The sequence below is a fragment of the Stegostoma tigrinum genome, chromosome 11 (genome assembly GCF_030684315.1).
Source record: "Stegostoma tigrinum isolate sSteTig4 chromosome 11, sSteTig4.hap1, whole genome shotgun sequence".
NCBI lineage: Eukaryota > Metazoa > Chordata > Chondrichthyes > Orectolobiformes > Stegostomatidae > Stegostoma > Stegostoma tigrinum.
This window is the reverse complement of record NC_081364.1, coordinates 76,300,789-76,324,934: the sequence shown is the minus strand read 5'-3', so window position 1 is coordinate 76,324,934 and position 24,146 is coordinate 76,300,789. Positions and strand designations below refer to the sequence as shown.

The window sequence follows — 24,146 nt, the reverse complement described above, 5'->3', positions numbered from 1 at the left end:
CCACCCTGGAGTTTTGCACATTGCAGTTATGGTGTTAACACGGACATGAGCAGCAATGGTAACACTCACTACATGAACAGCAAGCAAAGTTGTCGCTGTCACTGCTACAGGTCAATTGCCCCGTTTTTGAGATGCGGCGAGTTTCGGTCGCAAAGAAAACACATGAGTCCTCAGAGAGCTGCCATTCACCCTATCCAGTCCGCTCAACCATTCAATGAGATCACTACTGTTCTAATAAATCTCAACTCCATTTCTCTGTTTTCTAGCGACAGGTGCTGCAGAAATGCAGCAAAATATCAAATATTTTAATGAAAATATTCTCTGCTGTAATGATTTTTCCCCCTTCAAACCCGTGCTGATTCACACATCTGCATTTGTTGTATCAGAATTCAAACACAGCTCTTTGAGATTTCACTCCGTTTCACAATTACCAACCGTCCTTTACCTTCCTTGGTTCACATCGCCGAGGTACTGCCCAATCTAACACTCATTTTTACATAAACACCGTTCTGTCTGTCCTGTACGGTCACTGCCGCTTAGTGGGCGTGCTCCAGACTTATCAACGAAACACTGAAACGAGTCAATCCACTTAGATACTGCGCTTGTGAGACCAAACATCATGTAATAACTTTTTTTCTGACATGCACCAGTGATTATTAGAGCATCAGTCTCAGGACAGCATTGATCAAAGGAGACTTTGATGGAGAGACCATTTTCTGTGGTTTTATGCATCATTGAATTCATTTGCTCATTCGGCAATAGCACTTCTGTGCATTGTGTGCACTTCTGCAATTCACATTACAGCAGGGATGTGATAACACTGGAAATGATTCAGAAGAGATTTACCAGGATATGGCCTGGGCTGAAGACTTTCAGTTATAAAGAGTGATTGGACAAACTGGGTTTGTTTTCCTTAGAGCAGAGAAGATTTACAGGGGGCAAGTTTGAGACGTACAAAACAACACGGGATATTGATAGGGTAGACTGCAAGAAACGTTTCCTCTTTAAGGTGAGATTGGTCAAAAGAGGGGAAGAGGTTTAAAGGAAGATTTCGGAAGGTTTAAGTCGATGGGTGGAAACTCTTTTTCAGCCAGTGGGTGTTTGGAATCTGGAAGCCAGTGCCTGTCAGCGCTCTAGAGGCAGACATCCGATTAACTGCAAGAAGCTTTCAAATGTGACTTTGCGATGCTGAGACATACAAGGCCATGGGCCAAGCAGAAACCCAAGTTACACTTCAGAAATGATTATCCGGCCATTGGAAAATCGAACTATGAGTTGGTTGTATTCCATGAATTCATTGTCTGCTGTTGTTTTGTGGAGCTGTCCAAAATTGGATATATATTGCACCCTTTCACTGATAATAAAGTTAAAACTAAATATAGACTTTGATTGCAAATTCTTTTGACCCATTAATTGTCGGCCAACTTTTTTAGTACTTTGCTAATGTTCAACCGAATTAACCAATCTTATGTATTCTTTGTTTGTCTAATTACCTAATATCCTAGTTTCGTGCTTCTGAAGAAAATCTATCAACTGTCAGAATAGTGCTTCAAATTTTCCACTGTCAATATTAATTGACTGCAATCATTGGCGCCCAAAACTAACAGTTGGCTACTTTAAGTTTATGTTTCACTGCATGTAACCCAGCATTCCCCACACTTGCCATGACTTCTTTGTCAATTGTTCTGGTGATGGATATGCACTTTTTAGACATTACAAATTGACCTGTGCATAAACATCGAAAAAAAACCCGTCTGGTCTAGGCTTAAAATTCAACCTATTACATGGATATTTATGGAAACGGAAGTTGAGGAGGCTTCCTCAAAAAAAAAATGGATTTTGTTTCACGATAGATCAAAGGTCGGAGCTTCAGTGGAAAGCAGAACGCTTATGGAAAGATGTTTGTTGCAGCAAACACTACTTCAGCAGGATGGTTAGAACTTGAAAATAATTGAAATGAAGTTACAATGCTTAAATGTGTGTAGATTAGGGTTTTCTAGGCTGCTAAAAACCTGGATGCAAGTATTTCTGTATGCTGCAGTCGAGCCAGTTCTGAGATGGATATGAATGGTGAGGAGCAGAAAGTAACAGAAAATTAAAGTTTCATTTTACTTTTCTGATTATTTAATTAACTTTACAAATACACTGAGTAGATATTTTACCCCATTTTTAAACTCGTCCCTGAATTTACTTTGTGTCCCTGCATAAATAAATGGGTTGATGCAGGAACTCAAAAATTGAAGCATGTACCCATTTTCTTCCAGAAGGAATGTTGTGTCACTGAAGTCAGCACCTGAGAAATAAGTAACATCAACCACCCGAACATAGACAAACGTTATAAAATATAACAAATATAGCAACATGAAACTGCCTGAGATAGCAAAAAGTAAACAATGGACTTTTTCCTCTTCTGCACCTCTGGATCATTCTGATTCTCTCCATTTCTTTGGGTCAGGATTCTCCTGCGGGCTCTATTGGCTGACAGAATGTGTCTGACGGTGAGTGCATTGAGCAGCAATATTAAAATGAACGGGAGACCAGGGGTAAAAATAACAAGAACCCAGTCGAATATGGCCCATGCAGCTGACGTATAATACGTTGCCTTTATGCCACAGAACCAGGGATCATTGTTAATGATGTATAAAGGTTCATAAATAAAATACGAAAATGTATTCCTTAGACAGCTGAGCGTGTAAATTATCCCTGTGACGCGCTGAGCCGTCTTTGCAGTGCAGTATTTTATCTTAAGCTTCTGACAACAAATGGCCACAAATCGATCAAAGGTAAAAGCAACAGTTAACCAGGCAGAGCAGTCAACGGCTGCATAGATAAATGCAATGCGGAGACTGCATATTGGCGTTATAGAGAGGAAACTGAATGGAAAAAAAATCCCAGAAATCCGATTTAATACTACACCAGAGATAACGAGTAGCAGGTCCGCCACGGCCACGGACACGAGATAGAATGTGACACATTTGGAGAGTCCGCACCTTCTCTTAACCAGTATTACAATAACGGCAAAGTTTGCTGTAAAACAGACAGGGAGAGAGAAGCAGCATTGTGGAACAAAATGTATTTTCTCTGCATTTCTGTTGATCTCTTTAAGTTTTAAAAATAAAACTCTACCTACTTCATTCTTCAACATATTCAATGTTTGGCACCTTACCATTTCTTTGTCTGAGAATGTCAACAGGAAGCTAAATACATAGAACATAGAACATTACAGCACAGCACAGGCCCTTCGGCCCTCGATGTTGTGCCGACCTACATACCAATCTCAAGCCTATCTAACCTACACTATTCCATGTACGTCCATATGCTTGTCCAATGACGAGTTAAATGTACCTAAAGTTGTTAAATCTACGACCGTTGCAGGCAAAGCGTTCCATTCTCCTACTACTCTCTGAGTAAAGAAACTACCTCTGACATCTGTGCTATATCTTTCACCCCCTCAGTTTAAAGCTATGCCCCCTCGTGCTCGCCGTCACCATCCTAGGAAAAAGGCTCTCCCTACCCACCCTATCTAACCCTCTGATTATTATATATCTTTCAATTAAGTCACTGCTCAACCTTCTTCTCTCTAATAAAAACAGCCTCAAGTCCCTCAACCTTTCCTCGTAAGACCTTCCCTCCATACCAGGCAACATCGTAATAAATCTCCTCTGCACCCTTTCCAAAGCTTCCGCATCCTTCTTATAATGCGGTGACCAGAACTGTACACAATACTCCAAGTGTGGCCGCACCAGAGTTTTGTACAGCTTCAGCATAACCTCTTGGTTCCGGAACTCGATCCCTCTATTAATAAAAGCTAAAACACTGTATGCCTTCCTAACAGCCCTGACAACCTGGGTGGTAACTTTCAAGGATAAATACATTCCGGAATGAAGAAATTCTCCTCATCTGTTTCGTATTTGGTCTCCATGCATCCTGAAACAGTGATGGCTGGTTCTGGAAAACCCGATCTAGGTGCATCATTCCTGCCTTTACCCTATCTCAGCCTCTTTAGCTTTTCCATTTTCAATCAGTTTCCCCTCTTTCTTCTCAACTCCAGTGATAGTAGTTCTAAGCCCCACTGCCCCGAAAAGTAAAACACAAATAACTGCATATGTTGGAAATCTGAAAAAAAAACCTGTAAAACATGGCAGCTCTGGCAGCATCTGTGGAGAGAAAACCGAGTTAACATTTTGTATGCCGTGACCAAACTACAGCATAGAGATTGCCACTCGTCCTAAGCGATCTATTTTGTCTTCATATGTCAGCACTGCCATGGCAGGAATCAGCCTGATGAACTGCCGCTGCACTGTATCTATAACCGTAACACGTTCACTCGGGTAAGGAGGCCAAAATGGCACCAATAATCCAGGCACTGTGTCGTCAAAGCTCTGTGCATCTATAGCTAGAAACCTCTGCTCTTGTAGTCAAAAGGAATGACAGTCTTGTTATTGAGTTATTCCTTCACCAAAAGTGTGAAGTTTACTGGTTTGAGATGCAATCTAATTGGTAAAGTATTGCTTTCGCATTGTATACTTGTCTTTGCAATAATCAAAATAACTTGAATGGAAAGTAACATAAACCAGTATAATTGAAAAGAGCTCATGCAACTGCTTCAAAAGTTGTTGTTTTCTTTTAGCAGGGACAATGTTTTGGTACAATGACAATGACACGCTGTTTTGGGAGTTAACTTGCTCATCTGGAACAAGCAGGATTGAGAAGGGTGAAAGTTTTACATAGAGAAGTGTTTTCCTCAAAATGGCATTCTTCCTCAGCACGGTCACCAGCATAGGCATTAAAAATAGATATTGTCCTTTATTGTACACCGAATATTGTATACTGTACCTCAAATGCCAAACACACTGTCGATTTCGATGCAACTTCACAAATGTTGAACAAAGGAATAGACTTGTTTTGGCAGGTATCAAGTGTAGAAGGAAAAAAAAATAAGACAAACAGATGTCAATGTTGAATAGTCAGCATAAAATGCTGTGAGAGGAGAATCGGGGAAGCAGTGTCAAAGTGCTACAGTAGAACAGTTGATTTCTTTATCACAATTGTTTCATCTCAAAACCAAATGCTTCATGATAATCGTTCACTAGTTAGCTCATTAAATTAGATCTATAAATCCATTTGGAAATTTTCTAATTATTAAATTCACCAAAAAATCCGCCATTTTTGGAAATTATTCCATCAGTGTAACCATTAATTTGAGAACAGACATGAAATGCCCTCAGATAGCAAAATCATCACCAACATAACATGACAACACCCTTCAAATCTGTAGAGCAGTGCAATACTGCACACACAGGAACTGTTAATTCATACAATGCAGAAATATTTGCACTATATCAGCGTGTAAGAAGTCTAATAGAGTGAAAGGACCAATAACATTGTGTAGTTAGGTTTGCTCCGTGAATACTCCCGAGGAAGAATGGATGTAACACAGCAGAAGAGAACCGTGCTCTTAGCACAAGTACGGCCTAATAGTTATGCAGTCAATAACACTGTAGGACACCAAGTAGATTCAGAAACGGTAAAATAAACAAGAGACAGATAGAAATATGCCATAGTAGGGAAGAAATTGTTTAATAAATTGGGAGATTGAATACTCTTCACATCTCAAATTACGTTTGGAAATTGAAGCATTGATACAGATCATCATGATTCCCTTGAATACAAATAAATGTATTTACCTGGAATGCCAATAGCTGCAATAACTGGATAGTATATTGCAAACACCAAACCCTTTGGTGTTCCGTGCATTTCGCTCAGAAAGTCTGCACCTGTTTTATATTGTGCTGAGTGGTTGCCATATATATGCCTCATTCCAGGCTCCAGGGACAGGATTAGCTTATTCATCTTGCTCTCTTCAGTAATTATCTTAATGAGTGCATCAGCAGCACTGCTATTTCAGAGGCTGTGATCTATTTTAACAGAGGTAAAAGTGCTTTAATGTGTTAGACTTAGTTGTAAGGCAAAAAAAAAGTAAGTATCGAAAGGTACACATTTCAGATGATTAAAAAAAAATCAGCCCCACCTAACGAATTGCCCCGTTTAACCTGCTGTTTATCCTATTTTCAAAAGACATGAATCATCTAAGATTTTTGTTATGGTACGAAAGGCAACAGCAAACAAGATCGCTGAATTTAATATCCAATCTGTGTAAACACATCTCACAAGGAACATGGCTGCAATGTTTTATGAGACCACAAATTATTTTCAGTAAAATTGTAATAATCCAGAGTGACAGATTACAGTTACATTCAGTTGCATTATGTCGAACGAGATCCATTCCTTCCAGACTGTTTTGAGTTTGAACTCGGCAATACCATGGCATTATATTAAAACATGTATACAAACATATGATGCGAAGGTCTGGCTAGGAAAATTCATGTTCATTATGAAGACATGAAATCCAGGCCATTAATATTTCTCATGCATAAAATGGTAGCAAAATATTTCATTCAATAGCATTACATTCTGTTGTATCGATTCAGATTAGTACGTTTACATTAAAGGTACAGAGGTCACCTCCAGCAATTCTGAATATATTCCTGGTCAGAATAGCTTCAACATGTTTATAATTAATGTGGGAATGCTGTTAAGATATCTATTGTCTCTAGGACAGCTTGCAGTTTCGTGGCCATAATCTTCTCCCTTTTCCCATTGTTCTGCAATGTCCCTGTTTTCACAATTCATTCTGGTGGAATCTGAGCAATCTGCAAATTTTGGGAGAAGGTCAAACCTGTGGCCATTTTCCAAAGTCCAATTATACTTTGTCGAACTCATTATCACATTGAAAAATCACTTATTGGTGGTCACCTATTTCTTTGAAATGGGTTTGCTGATTCGAAACTGCCATGGTTATGCTTCTGAGTGACATTAATTGAGTTAAGTGAGGCTTTCTTTTCATTTCTAATGATCTTCTTGGCTTTATTTTGTTTTTTTTTCTTTTGGATTGACTCTCTGTCAATATCAACATAAGTTAAATATTCCCACAGATAACGTCTTCTACAAAAAGTGCACATAATAACACATTTAAAAAGAATCTGGATGGGTACATGAATCGGAAGGGTTGGGATGGTTATGGACTAAATGCTGGAAAATGGGAATCAATCAGATGAGATATCTGGTTAGTATAGACAAGCTGGACTAAAAGGCCTGTGTATATCTTGTATGATTTTCTGCTTCTATAAGTTGAAAGAGAATAAATTCTAAAATTCTTTGCAGTAGAAGTTTCTTCCCCAAAAGTCTGTGATGACTTCCTGCTCACATTTATTCAAAGGGGAGTTAGTGAAATGTTTGACAGACATTAACCAAAACAAAATTTATTTGAACCTCGTAGTTAGGATACAATCAAGGATAGAGGAATTTACAATAATCTAAGTCTATTGGAAAACTTAACAGCATAATAGTTACAGCAACTGTTACTCACACCCTTTGGCAAAAAAGAAAAATCAGACACAAATTCTCGCATGCAGTTCTCCAATCCAGGAGGGGGGGTAAATAACCATTCAGAGAAAATTCAGCAGCCAGCCAGGAGACATGCAATGAAAATTCCAACACTGTTTTGAGATCCCAACAGCTTTTGTTGCTACTGACAAACCAAAACCCAGAAAGTCAAATCTGAGAGGGCTGGCCACGCTCTTTCAGGCTACATAAAAAAAAGAGACACCAAAGTGTGGAGCTGGATGAGCACTGCAGGCCAATCAGCATCTTCGGAGCACAAAAGCTGATGTTTCGGGCCTAGACCCTTCATCAGGACCTTGGTGATGTCCCAGATAAATTGATGGTTTTTCTTATCCCTGTGGATCGAAATGAGTGAGTATTGGTTGTGTTTTTTTGTAGCCAATTGGTGTTTGCGTACCCTTATTGAAAATTTTCTTCTTGTTTGTCCCAATCTCTGCAGTGAATCTTATAGAGGACATTGGTCCTGTCCATTGTGGGAAATAGGTCTTTGGCTCGAGTGAGCAGTTGTTGTAGGGTAGATGTGCCACTCTGATGCCCAGTGATCGTAGGCATCTTATGTTCAGTTCTGATGTGTTCCTGATGTAAGGTAACATGATGAATGCGCCGGGGCATATGGTATCTTCCAAGTGTTGTTTGAGAAGGCATCTTCTGACCCAGTATTTTGCATATCCACTATCTTGAAAAACCTGGTAGAGGTATTCTTCTTCTCTTCTGTGTAGTTTTGAGTTGTGGCAGTGTGTTCTTGCCCATTTAAATAGTCATAGAGACCCTATGGTGTGGAATCAGGCCCTTCGGCCCAAAAAGTCCACACCGACCCTTCGAGCATCCCACACAGACCCATCCCCCTACAACTCACACACCCCTGAGCAATTAGGGCAATTTAGCATGGCCAAGAAACTTAGCCTGCACATCTTTGGACTGTGGGAGGAAACTGAACACCCAGAGGAAACCCGCACAGACACAGAGAGAACGCGTAATCTCCGCACAGACAGTTGCCCGAGGCTGGAATCGAACACCAGTCCCTGGCACTGTGATGCTGTCGTGCTAACCATATAGCCACTATACCTCCCCCGTGTTCAAAACCAGCTTCGTTTGTGTGTGTTAGGATGGTTACCATTGCAGTTCAGTGCCTGCTCAGTGTGTGTTGCTTTCCTGTGCACTTTTGTTTGGAGTTTCCTGTTTGCCTTGGAAAGCCAGATGTCCAAGAAGGGGAGATGTTGTTCTTCTCCTCCTCTCTGGTGAATCTGATTCTGGTGAGGGTGTTGTTTATTAGTTTGTGAGTATCCTCTAATTTGGTTTGTTTAATGAGGACAAAGCTGTCATCCACATAGTGTATCCATAGTTTAGGTTGGATTAGCGGAAGGGCAGTCCGTTTCAGTGTTTCCATCACTTCCTCAGCTATAAGCCTGGAGATAGTTGATCCCATGTGCGCCCCATTGATCTGTTCATATGTTTGGCCATTGAAGGTGAAGTGGGTGATGAGGCAAAGGTCAAGTAGTTTCAGCATGTTGTCTGTGGAGATGGTTTCACTAGGGTCTTGTTCTTTCACTCATAGAGCTGTCATTTGTTTCCCTTGCTTGTGGTATGTCTATTGATGTGAACAGGGCAGTGTCATCAAACAATATCATGGTCTCCTTGTCATCTATCCTTCTGCCTGAAATGGAATTGAGGAATTCTTGGGCTGAGTGGATTGACTGGGGTGAATTGTTAACCAGCTGTCTTCGTCTCCCTTGAAGTTCCTTGGCTAATCTGTGAGATGGCGTGCCTGGTAGGGAGACTATGAAACTGAGGGGTACCTCCGGTTTGTGTACTTTCAGGAGGCAGTGGAATCGGGGTGTGTTGGTTCCTTTGGGTTTCATTCTGAAGAAGTCTGTTTTGTTGTTCTGCCCTGTCTGTTTGAGACTTTTTTTTAGCGTGTTGAGGATTTTGTTGCCTATTTGCGGTGTCAAATCTGTCTGCGCGTGCTGGCATGTGTTCTTGTCGGCTGGCAGTCCCTGTGCCTTGGAGAGGTAGCCCCTTTTATTGAGTATTACTTTAAGGTGTCCTTTGTCTGTGGGTGGTATTGTGATGTTCTTGTCCTTCTTCAGTCTTTCTAGGGTTTGCCTTTCCAATGTGTTGAGGGTGTTGAGTTTGCTCCTTCTGGTCAGTGTTGGGATTACTGTCTGTCTTGTGGGTTGTTGTGTTCCTTCATTCATGTTGCTGGTCCTCAGTGTCGAATACCAGTGTGGCTAGGGATTCCATTTTGTTGGTGTCTCTGTAGCTATAGTTAAGTCTTCCATAGAGAATGGCTTTTTCTGTGTCTGCCAGTTTCCTGTCAGACAGGTTTATCCAGATGTCTGCTCTGTTACTGTTGTTTTGCTGGGTAAGTGTGGCTAACTTGTCCTGAAGGGTCTGTATATTCTTGGCGCTTATGAGCTGTTGGCTGATGTTGATGGCTTGTTCCATTTCTGTTGTCCAGTCCTGATTGATACTTCCAGGAATAAAGATTTTTGGCGTGTAATTTCTCTGTTGCATCTGTGGACCCCAGACAACACCAAGATGCTGGGACAAGCAAAGCAGAGAAAGGCGCAGGAATTCCAAGAAGCCTGGTACTCTATGAGGAAAGCCATGAACAAACACATAGAACCCAACCCCATAAAGACTCCACTATGAAGGAAAACCGGAAGTCAGGAAATCTAAATCAACAGACACCACAGTTTAAATACCAGGCAGGAAAACATAACAGCGCTTCATTGGAGGCTGCACTGATGATGATACCCATCAGGGTAATGAAACGACTGCGGAATAATGATCCAGCTTCGCGAGCCAAAGAACACAACAGCATATGCCTCCTCTTCGGCTTCAACACTATTCCAGATTTCCCGTGATAACAATAGTTGAACAACCTTCCCTGTTTTACTCTTATGCCAGACATTCACGCATTCTTCACGTGTCTGCCATTGCCTATCTCCCATAAACCCCCTTAAGTATCTTTGGCCAACTCATCCCATTCAATGCATGCGACATACTCTTAAGTTAGCTTTGAGTTCATGACCCTCGTCTCAGGCTTAGCTGTGTCACTTGTTGTGAACCATATCAGAAATCCCCAGAAAAATTTAAGTGCCTCGACTAGATCCTAATTTTAGCTTATTACAAAGGCAAATTTAGAGTGTCTCAGATGCCATACGACTGGCCAAGCTACTCGATGTTACTCAAAGCACAATATAAATTAAACACTGTAAACAAAATACAAACAAAGAAAGAGGAATTGAGAATAACTTAACTGAATAGTAGGTATAGTATCTATTAATAATTAACTGTTCCAATACAGTAAAATCTCATCAATAGCTCCCTACTGGAAAATTCAGAAACAAATTCTCAAATGCAAATCTCTACACCAGGAGGGAAATAAATGTCGTGAAGATTCAGAGAGAATAACAGCCAAGAGAACTTCAGCAAAATAACAACTCTTTTGAGATCCCAGCGTTTTCTTTGTTTCTGGAAAAAAACTGAAACACAGCAATCTGGATCTGTGAGAGGTAGCCACACCCAATCAGGCTGTTTAACAACCAAAGGACTCCCAATCTATTCACCCAAGATGTCTATAGCATCTAGTTTGGCACCTCTGCCTTATGACTTCCCTTCAAAATAAAAAGGCAGGACAAAGTAATCTCTTCAAATGACAACATTGTCACATACTCTCCATCTTAAAGAATTCTGTCATATTATGTTTACTCTTCAACAAAGGATCTTTCAATGCAAGGTTGCTGATTAATCCCCTCTCATTACACAATACTCAGTCTAGGATGGCCTGCTCTCTAGTTGGTTCCTCAACAGATTAGTGGAGGAAACCATCCTCCATATATTCCAGAAAATCCTCCTCCATCATATTGCTCCTAGTTTGGTTAGCCCAATCAATGTGCATATTGAAATCACCCATAATGATCATTTAACCTTACAGCATGCGTCTGTAATTTCCTGTTTATTACAGTCCCCAAACTCACAACTACTGTTTGGTGGTCTGTACATAAATCCCACTGACGTCTTTTATCCTTTGATGTTCTGCAGATCCACCCATACAGATTCTATTCTCCAGGTTAATGCCCTCCTTCACTAGTGTGTTAATCTCCAGCTTAACCAGCAAGACAACTCAACATCTCTTTTTTGCTTCTGCCTATCTTCCCTGAACATTAAAAAACCTGAGTTCCCATCCTTGGTCACCCTGGAACCAAGTCTCCGTAATTCTAATTATTTCATATCCATTAATAACTGTTTGTGCTGTTAATTCATCTACCTTATGATAAAAATTCATCGCATTGAGACTCAGGGTCATTTATTAGCCTTTTAGAATTTTAATATCATATGTTACTTTTTAATTTTTGTCTTTGGTTGAACTGCCTTCCGGTCATCTTTTTCCACTTGCAGCCTCCAGCAGCACTTCAGGAACAAAATAACTGTCCTCAAAATGGCCAATCCCAAAATGGCCCCTCTCCTCCAGCTTGTCTCCCTTTTAATCGCTGCTGACTGGTCACTGATGACTGTGCTGACTCCTCCCAGAATCCTCCTCTGTCACTACTCAGCAGTGCCCTCTGAGAATGAAGATATTGCCAGTTCAGCTGAAATAGTTCATCACATCGAATTCTGAATCTGCCTCATCAACCATAAACAAAGACAAAATGACAGACTGGCATGGAAATCTGTGCAGACCACATAAGTGTGTTGCCCAGCAAACTAGACTACCTGCCCAGCATGAAAACATTGCAAACTTTTGCCAGTACTTGCACTAGATACTTTCCTAGCACGTGGAAATTTGCAGCCCATGCTGTGAAAGGGGCCTGTGTGTGTGTGTGCGTGTGTGTGTGTGTGTGTGTGTGTGTGTGTGGTGTGTGTGTGTTTGGGCGGCTGCTGTGTGTGTTGAGGGGCATACGAAAAAATATTTGCGAGAGAACGCGCATGGAGGGAATAAAATTAAATATCATCAACTTGCAGAGGTGTGGGTAATCGACAGAGAGACCGAGGGACATTTCGTGGATAGATGAGATGATGTGCCGAAAAATATTACAAAAAAGGGCATTTCAATACCCAACACAATATTTAACTGTGCTCATGGGAATGATGGGTGAATGGGATTTTGGTGCGAGTTTGCATATGAAGCATGGATTATTGACTCACACTTTCTTCAGTAGGTTTGAGGCTGGGAATGTCAGCAGCAGATTAATGGTGCGATTAAGATTATATTTCATAGATCACGGTTCAAATAGCAAATGGTATGAATCAGTGAAGCATATTCTCGGGATTTTATTAGTTAAAATGGGAATGGTCAGAGTCTGATGATAGGAATTAATGCATGGCCAACAAGATAACCACTGTTGTGACTCATCTGTTTCAGCTTCTGATGTTGTCCAGGGATGGGTTGGAGGCAGAGAAAGGAAATGGGGTTAGTAACCAGTACCGAAGACAGTGACCTCCATACTTCCAATATTTAAATAATAGTGCGAGATGCAATGAATCGAGATTCACAACTGAAACTCAGGGTAGCGTCCTCGGCCCAACCATCTTCAGCTGCTTCATCAATGACCTTCCCACCATCACAAGGTCAGAATTGGGGATGTTCACGGACATTTGCACAATGTTCAGCACCATTCGTGGTGAGTGAGTAAACCTAATGTGATTCTTGCTGTGACGAACACCAATGAATGTGGTGAGTTCATTAAAATCTATTCAGCCTTATGGAGGAAGTATCTCCCCCGACTCAACTCAACTTGTACTTTGCAAACAAAACAACAAAGTTAGGCCAATGCATATGAACATCAGAAGTAGAAGCAGGAGTAGGCCGTCTGGTCCTTCAGCCTGTTCCATTATTTAATAATACCATGGCCGATATTTTCATGGCTTCAGCCCCATTCACCTGCCCACTCACCATAACTCTTAATTCCTTTACTGTTCAAAAACCTGTCTTTGCATTTAAAAAAAAAATCATGAGGGAGTGTCAAATACTTCACTGGGCAGGGAATTCCACAGACATACAACCCTTGGGTGAAGAAATTCCCCCTCAACTCACTTCAAAATATGCTCTCCCCTTATTTTGAGATTGTGCCTCCTAGTTCCAGTTTGACCTACCAGTCGTAACAACCTCCCTACTTCTACCTTACATATTTCCATCATAATTTCAAAATGGTCCATTAGATCCTCCCTCATTCTTCTAAATTCCAATGAGTACAGCCCCAGTCTGTTTAATCTGTCCTGATAAAGCAACCCTCTCAATTCCAGAATCAACCCAATGAACCTCCTTTGCATCCCCTTCATGCTAATACATCCTTTCTCAATTCAGGGAACCAAACCTGCACATAGTAATCCAGGTCTGGCTTTACAAAGACAGCTGGAGCATAACTTCCCTATTTCAAAACCCATCCCTCTAGAAATGGAGGACAATATGCTTTTTGCCTTCTTCCTTACCTGCTGCAATTGGAAACCAACATTTTGTGATTCATACACGAGGACATCCAGGTTCTTCTGCACATGTAATGGAGAAACTACCAGGAGACATGGAGAATTTTTCAGGAAGTTAAACTTTTATTTACAAACAAACGCTTTGACAATCAGAAAATAGTTTCCCAATCGCCCCCAATCTTCGGGGCTCGTTATTTTTTATACCTTTTTGCTAACCTATTTTCTTCAAATTATCAGCATGCCCAATGGTATTAATTGGTAAACAAATTCTGTCACACTCTTAGATCATTTCTATCTTACGATAGAGAGCCATTGCACCTGCACTTGTAGGTCAGTCAGAGCGGTGAGTGCTTCTCTATCTTATCAGGTTACTGCTGCATTTTGAAAAGCGCATTGTCTACTATCTTTCTTTGCAGCGATCTGGGGGCTAGTGAATTATATAGCTTGAACAGAATTATTAAACAGTTTGCAACCTAGAAACCATCTTGTTGCTAACTTGCATTGAGAAGCCACCTTGTGCCTGTATCCAAGTTTCTTATTTATCATTATATCTGCGACAAGCAATTAAGCTGCCATTAATAGCTAACCTAGGTGTACTACCATTGTTCTACACTCACGTGACCTATGCTCAAGCGCTTCATTCTGTTAAGGTACAGCATACTATCGATTATTGTAACATTCCATAAATCAGCGCAACATCCTGCTGGTCACTGAAAGATTTAACCATTCGATTGCCCCTATAATTTTAATTCCCATCATTCCCCGTATTGAGACCTTTTGGTCTCACTCAGAAGAAGAAAGCAATAAGTATAGACCTCCTCTGTGCCAATGAAAACCTAATAGAACCCAACACAGGCCAAGTGAAATTATGAGGTCCGTTGCCTAAAGGATTCCTCTCCTGATCCTGGAGTCCCCTGGGCCAAAAACCCGTCCCGCAAAAGCTAGAACAGGGAAAAAGACCCATAGACCCTCACAGTCTAAGGCCCACGCATCCCTCAGAAGCGACTTTGGTGTCTTATTTCGAGCACACCTCCTGCACTGCATCAGATGCTGGATCATAGTAGTGGAGCGGTGCACCACTGTTAGAGGAGGGGGATGGCCCGGGGGTTGCTGGAAGAACAAAGAGTTCCCTTGTAGTAATACACACTGAAAGACACTTAATAAAAGGTAAGGCACAACAACAACAAAAAAACGCGACGATGAGTAGCACGATACCTACAATAATTCCAACCTTGGCAAACCAAGCTCCCCATCCCCCTAAGATGCGATCCAACCAATCAAAAACCTGATGACCAAAACCTGCGTTGTCCTTGAGCTCCTGCCTTAACGTCTTCAGCTTCTCCATCGCCTTAGTAAAAGATCCCTCTGGACTGGTATTGTTAGGTATAAAGGTGCAACAGTGCTCCCCAAACATTACACATACTCGTCCTTTATCATCTAACATCCAAACCAGAACCTGTCTGTTTTGCCATGTCATTTTGGTAGTTGCATCCAACTGCTCTCCCAAAGCTGAGAGGGCATCATCAGTGTAGTTAGTAAATCGTTGTTGGTTGTAATAGATGTAATTAATCCACTCAGTGTTTTTGCTGACTCCTACCCAAACCTCTGTTTGATCATTAAAGCTTGCAGATCCATCTTAACTACTTTTTGTACAAAGGCAGACTGATTTCAGATGGTATGCCAAACCTTGGGATAAGTTCATTCTTCAGGATTTTTACTACTGTTTCTGCTCCCAAATCTTTGGATGGAGTTGCTTCCATCCATCTGCTGAACCTGTCAATTACCACTAAGATGCCCTCTTTCCCTCTCACCTTCGTCATCATGTCAAAGTGGTCAATTACTAAGTGCTTAACTAGTCCTTCAGGTAATGGTATGAGTCCTATAGGGGTCACTGTCCCCCTTCTGATGTCGTACTGGGCACACACCTCACATTGTGATAGCATATAGTCCACTGAAGTCTGCAAGTAGGGCGACCAGAACCCGTCCCATTTTATTTTCCTTATAACTTCTCCTCTTGCACAGTGATCTCGTCCATGTGCTTCTGAAATAACTGTCAACAAAGCGGTTGGTGTCACCCATAGACAGTCCTCTTACTCTGCAAGCCCTCTTGATTCTGACTGCAACACCCCCCCCCCCCCGCCCCCGCCACCTTTGCTTCCATAATGCTTGCTTTGCTCGGGTGGCCGCTCTCTAAATCTCAATGATGTCCTCTGTTGTTGGCTCCGGGTCTTGCTACTATTTCCTCCACTGCCTCTGGCCTCAGGTGGTATTGTGGTCCTGCCCGTCCATCCCCTCGCTACCAATGAGGCGGTGTCCACAGAACTCTCTGCCCTGCCCGTCCAGTCCCTCGCTACCTATGAGGCGGTATCCACAGAACTCTCTGCCCTGTCCGTCCAGCCCCTCGCTACCTACGAGGCGGTATCCACAGAACTCTCTGCCCTGTCCGTCCAGCCCCTCGCTATCTATGAGGCGGTATCCACAGAACTCTCTGCCCTGTCCGTCCAGCCCTTCACTACCTGCGAGGCGGGATCCAAAGATTTCTCTTCCCTGCCCATCCAGCCCCTTGCTACCTACCCCACAGGGACTTACTGACACCACGTGGAATTTTACTTCAACCGATCTTTTTCGCTTATATGTCCCTTACCACACTGCGCAGTTTTCTTGAACAGTCCTCCTCGTCTCCTACAACTTTAAATTACTTCATTCGGGTCGGAGAGACCGTTCGGCAGCTTCCCCACACTTCTGCATCTCCGAGGACCCCCCAAGCTAACATAATATGGTCTGAATTAGAAGCAAAAATGTTTTTTTTTGTTTTGGGTGCACCCTTATTCTGTCAGTTTCAAGAGTGTCCCCACTGGACCGGGAAGCGCCCTATTGCTGTCGCCCCTCTTCAGGTAGGTTTCTTCATGACCATGCTCGTTGCACCAAATTTTCAGTCGAGAAACTACCAGCAGACGCGAAGAATTCTTCAGGAAGTTAACCTTTTATTTGCAAACAAAAGCTGTAACAATCAGAAAATGTTTTCCCGATTGCCCCCGAATCCCGGGGTCCATTATTCTTTATACTTTTTAGTTACCAAACTTTCTTCAAAAACTATCAGCATAACCAATTGTCTCTCCAAAGCTATGCAGCAGGCCAATTATGTTAGCTCGTGTTATCTCTCTAAAGTTATTCGTCTTCTGAATCACTTTCTGCTACAGCAGTTCTCTACTTTCTGCTACAGTGGTTTTCTACTTTTTAGACTGAAGCTATTCCATCCTGACCATCTCCTGCCACAATGGACTTTTATTTTAAATTTAACCTTTTACACTATGGTTATTTTCTGCCACAATGGTCTTCTACTTTGTACCTAATCTATAAGACAGTTACTAAGTTCACTGATATTAACTGGTAAACAACTTATGTCACCACGCTTAGATCACTCTTTTATCTCACGACAGAGAGCCACTGCACCTGCACTTGAAGGTCAGTTAGAGCGGTTAGTACTCCTCTATCTTATCAGGTCACTGCTGTATTCTGAAAGGCGCATTGTCTACTGTCTTCCTTTGCAGCAGTCTGAGGGTTAGTGATTTCTGTAGCTCGAGCAGAATTAATAACGTTCGCAGCCTAGAAGCCATTTTGTTATTAATTTGCATCGAGAAGCCATCTCGTGCCTGTATCCAAGTTTCTTATTTATTACTACATCTGCCACAATGGTCCTTCGCCTCGGGTTGACCCCATTACATCATGCTCGTCCTCAGTTCTATATTACATGCTTTAATAGCTGCTCTTAATAGCTAACCTCGGTGTCCTACCTTTGTTTTACACTCCCTTGACCTATGCTCAAGCACTTCATTCTGTTAAGGTACAGCATTCTATTGATTATTGTAACACTCCATAAATCAGTACATCATCCTGCTGATCATTGTAAGATTTAACCCTTTGCCTGCCCCTGTAATTTTAATGTCCATCACAGGGCAATCCCAAAGCTTCCAATTATACTGGGACCTTAGCCCAACGCCTCTTTCCAGAAAATGCTCAAATTAGGGAAAAGGGAAAAGATGAGAATGACCCATGAAAAGTGACGTTTAACAATCATAGTCTCAAAGGGGCTGGGTTTCTCTCTGATCAACAATGTGCGTGTGCCTGCACAGCAACGATTGCAGCGGATCGAGAAGGTGGCTCAGCAGTTCCCTTCTCCAGGACAGAAATGGAGGAAATGAGAGAAATTTCACAAAATTTCACATCGCAATCACCCTCAATTTCGCCACCACAGCAAGTAACTGCGATTAGAATTAATGCAGGATTTGATTTCACAGCAGCAGTGGGATAGCGATCTTCATTTCCTTTCAGGGAAAAAAAAATGAACAACGCATCTTGCCTAGGACATGTTTCAGCAGTGCAGCCTGCTTGTACCTGATATCATGCTGGGGACATTCCATGCCACTGCACCATGTAAATACCGTTTGAACGCTGACCCAATGGAGGATCTGTGCTGTCCAACATCATAGATCAGTTTGCGAACAGCAAACATATTTTGTGGCGTACAACTTAAACACAGATCATCCCCACCATGCTTCCACACAACCCACGCCTCGACAGAGACTGGAACCTCAATCCAACGACGAAGACTACAACATGCCATTTGCTCAGATATAACATTTTCTGATGTTGCTCCTGCAACACAACTACAGCGAGGGCACAGGGAAGGGTTTCGAGGATCCTCATCCTGCTTGTACATTTTCTTCGCTACTTGGGTATGCCTGGTTACAATATCAATTTCCCAGCAGTTGCCCACAATCCATCTATCAAAACAAACATCAATGCAAAGCTGAATCTACGTCTTGAGACTTGTTTGAGGAACAAATGTAATGCATCTGTGATAAACTGTATTTGGTTATGCTTCGATAAAGAAAATATGAACTGTACAACATTTTTGGAACTTAGATTTTCACTTTGGGGAATCATTTCACTCATTGTGCCAAGCAGAACAGCAGTTCCGTTTACAAGTATTATTCAGAAATAAAGAAAATAAAGCTCTTTACTCACAGTTTGAACATGCGTTAAAATATCCACCATTCCAAAGGTTTACAACGTGCACAAGACTGGGAAGAGTGGAAGGAGATAATGGGCACTGAGAAACTTATTGTAACTAATATATTGAAGAAGCAGGATGATCAGCACCCTCTGTCATTTGTACTGTCATCTGTAAGCTTATCACTTTCCGTCTTACATTTCAATACCTTGCTTTCTATTCAAAGCTTGGATTCACCATTAGTCTGTATTTACACCAAGTAGCTAATTAATCTGATAGCTTGACAGGCAGAGGGATGTCGAGTTAAATTCGGGACAGGAGGAGGCAGCCCATCAGAGAGTGTGTAAATTGATATCAAGTATGACAACCAAAACAAAGCAAATAATTAGAAAGGATAAGCTTGTCACATTGAATAAGATGCAGGAGCCACAATAAATCATATGGTCCATTCTATCCGCTCCCCCATTCCATGAGATCATGGATGATCTGATAATCCGGAGGCTCGATTTGCATGCCTTGTTCACTTAATCCTTCATATCCTACATTATTACAAATGTCTGAGCTTTGAGTATACTTATCGACCCAGCATAACTCTATACTAAACAATTCCACAAATTCATCACCTCCGAGAGAACATGAATCCTCCTCATCTCCATCCTAAGTGTGTAACTGAGATGATGCCCTTGGCCCTAAACTCTTCCACACAGAGAAAACATCAGGCCCACACTTATCTTGTCAAGACCCCTAAGAATATTAACTGTTTCAATGCGGTCTTCACTCATTCTTTTAAAGTCCAATGAGTACGAATGCTTTTAATTTAAAAAAAAGTTGTACTATTGACTTCTGACTCATTACTTAGCTTCTTACTTATTTTTGTTTCATCCATATAGTTGACAATGAAACATTCACTTCCATCATGTAAGTCATTGGTTGTGCTTGGGGGGAAAGTGCCTAATGTGAAATCGTGTTGAGCAACCTGCAAGAATTCAGAACTACGTCCCTGATGTTCTCATGTCTTTGTCTCGATACAATACGATCCCTATTCAGGAAATAATGTCTTATTTATTTTGTGCATATTTTCTGAAGGAAGGTGACTTGCAAAGTGTTTGAAAACTAAATGTTCACAGTAGCTCTGGCAGAATCAGTGGAGTGAGAGTTCAACTTTCACATCGGAGCTGGAGATCCCAATCAGACATCAGATCGAGGAACAACATGGAAGAGAGGCTTTGGAGTGAAAGAGGAGGGAAAGCGAGGGACATGAACTCTTGGAAAACAGCACATGGAATCTGTCTCAAAGGTTGGAACTGGAAGGCTCATTGTATGTGCTAACCAGTTCAGAATCTACTGCCTGACATTTGAATGGGCCCTCACAGCAGTCCTGTTTTAACAATTACAACCCGCTTCAGTTCAAAACTTTCATGAATGTTGCTGTCCCAAAATGATTCAATCATTTACTAAGTGAGAGAGACCCTTGCTTTGTGGGATATTGTCAGCCCTCAGACCTTTGTCACTCTCAGTGAATATATCTGAGTGCTTCTCTGTTGGTATCAAGTGGAGGATGATTGAAATGTTGTCTGGACAGTTCATTCAGTCAGTATCAATCTGGTTGGTCAGATTAATCCAATTGTAACCAACTGCTCCCCACCAACTTCTCAGGGGCAACTGGTAAGTTGTATTAAATGCTGAAGCACTCACGTCCAAGGGAAGAATTTAAAAAAAACACGAGGCTGTAAGTTTCTTCAGATTCATCTCCTAATTCACTGCAAAAACTAGTTATGCCGATTTCAGCATAATGGCTTCATGCAGTAGCATGGGTGAGCAGTCTAAGGTGCAGGATGTAATTTCCCATCTTATTGAGTCTTGGGGTCGAATCCCACTGCTACTAGATTTGCTTGTGATGTACCCCAGATGGAAGCTGGGCAATGTCAAAAATATGATGTCTTCTTTTCTTCTCAGTGTTTGCAGATCCTCAGGTCTCTGACAGTTTTGGTGATGAAAGCAGGTCCTGTAAATAGTGAGAGCTTCAGCTGTACAATACTTCCTCATATCTTCACTCGGGGGCTTTGCATGTCATGTTGGCGCAAGTTTCTGCATCTCAGTTGGTCAGTCGCTGAAAGGGCTGTAGCTCGAGACCACCCAGGTATGCTGCTTCAGCAGTTTCAGATCAAACAATTTTCTTGACCACGTATCTCCATCTCACCCACTGGACCTCTATGGTGAGATTGGATTTGCACAGCACCATCAATGCTTCACCTCAGCTCCACGCGGAGTGGGACAGAGACAGGGACAAGTAGCAGGCTGTGATACCGTACTCTCCAATCAGAGTGTGGTGTGTCTCTTTTGGTCTTTTTGTTTTAAATTCTGTATCTGACACTTCTCTCACTAAAACATGATGAAGGAGTAAGGTTCAGAAAGCTTGTGTTTTCAAATAAACCTGTTGGATTATAACCTGGCGTCATGTGATTTCTGACTTTGTCTGCAACAGTCCAACACCGGCACCACCAAATCAGGGGATTTTGCACAGTTTGTTGACGTCTGTTTCCGTGGGTCGATGGATCAGCATCAGGATATAAGTTTAAAAGATACCAGCTTGAGGCCATGCAGATGCAGTGCCTCGTTTGCTTTGAGTCAAGTTCTTCCATTAAACCCACGCAAAATCCATGACAAGACTGACATCAAAACACCCCCATCAAGAACTCTCTCTTCCCCTGCTCCACACGGAGTGAGACAGAGACAAACAGCAGGATTTGGCCCTCTCTCCAATTTCCTGCTGCCAGCAGAATGTGGCCACTGCAGCTTCAATCAGAAGCTTCCTGCCCATCCCTGGGACACAATTTACAGAAACTCATTTCTCATGAGTGGGTTTTCTCGTGTGAAAGCGTAGAAAAAGCTTTTGTTAAATTTGGCAACGACTGCTGCAGATTCTCCCTGTCTTTGAAACCTTTCCACCTAAAACCGCTGTCTCCAAGATCGAAGCGGCAAGATTTTGTGATGAGAACAGTAATATAAAAATGAACTCTGTTCACATTAATCGAAAAATGGGCAAAACACAACTGGTTAGGATAATGAGGGAACAGTACTGTGAAGTGAATGTATTAATCACATGCACCACAGAAACACAGTGGGCCCACCGAAACTATTTTTAACACTGTCTTGTTCTATTACACACAGGCTATCCAGTCATCTAAGGCATTACGGTTTCTAATGCATGAGGGCCTCTCTCAGAGGACACCTGTGCCTGCAGTGTTGGGTCTGTAGTTTGGTGATACGCCGAGTGGCTGTGATTCCATTTTGTTCTCGGGGCTGCGAGAATTTTCATGGCCTGCTGCATCCAATATCCAAAGGATCTCTATAAATGTCATTTGAAATTATTTCTGATGCAACAGTGTTAATGCCACCCAGTCATTTCCTCCTCAGCACGGTGGCTCAGTGGTTAGCACTGCAGCCTTACAGCGCCAGGGACTCGGGTTCAATTCCTGCCTCAGGTAACTGTCTGTGTGGAGTTTGCACATTCTCCCTGTGTCTGCGTAGGTTTCCTCCCGCAGTCCAAAAATGTGCAGGCTATGTGAATTTCCATGCTAAATTGCCCATAGTGTTCAGGGGTGTTTGGGTTATCGGGGTACGCGTCTGGGTGGGATTGTCCAAAGGACAGTGTGGACTTGATGGGTCGAAGGGCCTGTTTCCACACTGTAGGGAATCTAATCCAATCCACTAGCCAGAAATGCATTTGAAAAACCACTTTCCAGTTTGTCCTTCCAGGTATTTGAGAAAGGTCTTTCAGGAGCAGCTGTGTGACAAATGTTCCAGTTCAGCATGAAAAATGAGGTGGAGCAGTGTAAAGCTCAGAGTGATGAGGAAATAATGAGGCAGTAACACAGACAGAGGTGCAGCCGAATGATTTCTTTGTTTGTTGTAAACAGATTCTGATTTTGAAATCTGAAATTGAACAATATAAACCATTTCCTTGCTCTTTGGGGATTGGTCTCCTGAGGCCTGTCACTGTTGGGGGAATGAATCTGATTGATTCTGTTTGTGGGTAAAAATGAGGCTCAGTTCCCTGAGTGGGACATGAGCACAGTTTTACCATCTCAACTTCAGTCCCAGTATTGAGTCTTTTAAGATTGAAATATCACAAGGGAAAATATTACTGCGATGAACACTTGAAACGGCAGAGCAGACAAGGCTACAGGCCGAGTGCTGGAAACGGGGATTGATGGGCCGATAAATAAACTCGACGGTTTGGTCATTTTGGAAGAGAAAATAAATCAAAAGCTGCATCATTAAGAAACAATTCACGTGCTTCTGCCCTCAGCTCTGGTGGTTGAGTGGTTAGGATTTGGCACTTTCACCACCACGGCCTGGGTATGATTCCGGGTCAGAGAATCAGGATTGATTGTTCCTGACAGAGATAATAGCAAAGGTAAAGCAGTTCCGAAGGGAATTCTTTCAATGTCTTGGATTAGTTCATGTCCCCGAGAACATGAGAATCAATGCTCCGGCCTCTGAAAGATGGGAATTGTGTCTGAAATCTGTCTGTTCAGTCAGACAGTTCACCCTTCATCCTCCTCTGATTTCACTTCCCAAAGAGATTCTCAAGCCCATTGAAGCTGAGGCCGGGTGATTTTGTTTGCTTCCTTGCTATTCCCAGGAGCTGCAGTGATTGGGAAACCAAAAGGCAGGCATAAACATCTTTTGGGACAATTTCAGCTTTCCCTTCTCTGAAGAGGCTGGGATATTTGTGATAATCACTGACAGGAGATAATGAAAGGGTTCTTGTTACTGCAGAAATTCAAGCATCACTTCGGCTTCATAGCAGGGAGAAAATTAGTTTGGTGGTGTAACAACTTTTTACACTGCACTCGAGCCAGGTAGGAGTCGAACCTACAATCTCCTGATCCGTAGTCAGGTGCGTTATCCATTGCGCCACTGGCCCACTCTGTGCTCCAGCTTCACACACTGCAGTTATGGTGTTAACGGGGCATGAGTAGCAATGGTAACATTCACAACATGAACAGCCAGGAAAGTTCATCTCTGTCACTGTTTCAGTTCACTGGCCCACACTTTGTGATATAGCGAGTTTCACTGGCAAAGAAAACACATTAGTCATCAGGCAGCTGACACTCCCCTATTCAGTCTGTTCAGCCATTCAATGAGATCACTACTGTTCTAATAAATCTCAACTCCACTGTCCTGCTTTTTCTCTATAACGTGAGGAAAACTCGAGCCCAAACACAACATT

At 42.1% G+C, this 24,146-nt stretch overlaps 1 non-coding gene across 1 annotated transcript; it reads right to left on the bottom strand.

Annotated features, from left to right (window-relative positions):
- Positions 1–23,767: 23,767 nt before the first annotated feature.
- Positions 23,768–23,840, bottom strand: trnar-acg (transfer RNA arginine (anticodon ACG)). The gene has a single exon. It is a non-coding gene; the product is annotated as a tRNA-Arg (tRNA).
- Positions 23,841–24,146: the final 306 nt, after the last annotated feature.